Genomic DNA, 358 nt, shown 5'->3' with positions numbered 1-358 from the left:
GAATGCCATGAAAGAGGGGAAAAACAGGCTATTTCATGTAGCCTTTAAATTATAGATGCCACCTAATCACAACCTTCACAATTTTTCCTCATTACAACATACAAAAATACAAAACTACTGAATAAATATTACACAATATTTAAAGTTTCAGGAAAATATTGTAAAATATATACAGGCTTTAATTGAAAGCAGAAAATATATATCATGATATATGAGATCTGTTCAGAAAGTAGCTGACCTTAAAAGTTTGAACTCTCCTCCTCCTCAACAGAGGCCACTTCTTGACACATGAATCCAGCATTCTTTCCCCAGCGTGAAACACTTTAACCTTGCTTTTGAGTTAAGAGGAGACCATAAT

The sequence above is a fragment of the Macrobrachium nipponense genome, chromosome 39 (genome assembly GCF_015104395.2).
Source record: "Macrobrachium nipponense isolate FS-2020 chromosome 39, ASM1510439v2, whole genome shotgun sequence".
Taxonomy (NCBI): Eukaryota; Metazoa; Arthropoda; class Malacostraca; order Decapoda; family Palaemonidae; genus Macrobrachium; species Macrobrachium nipponense.
The sequence above is the reverse complement of the archived record's forward strand: the minus strand, read 5'-3'. Positions refer to the sequence as shown.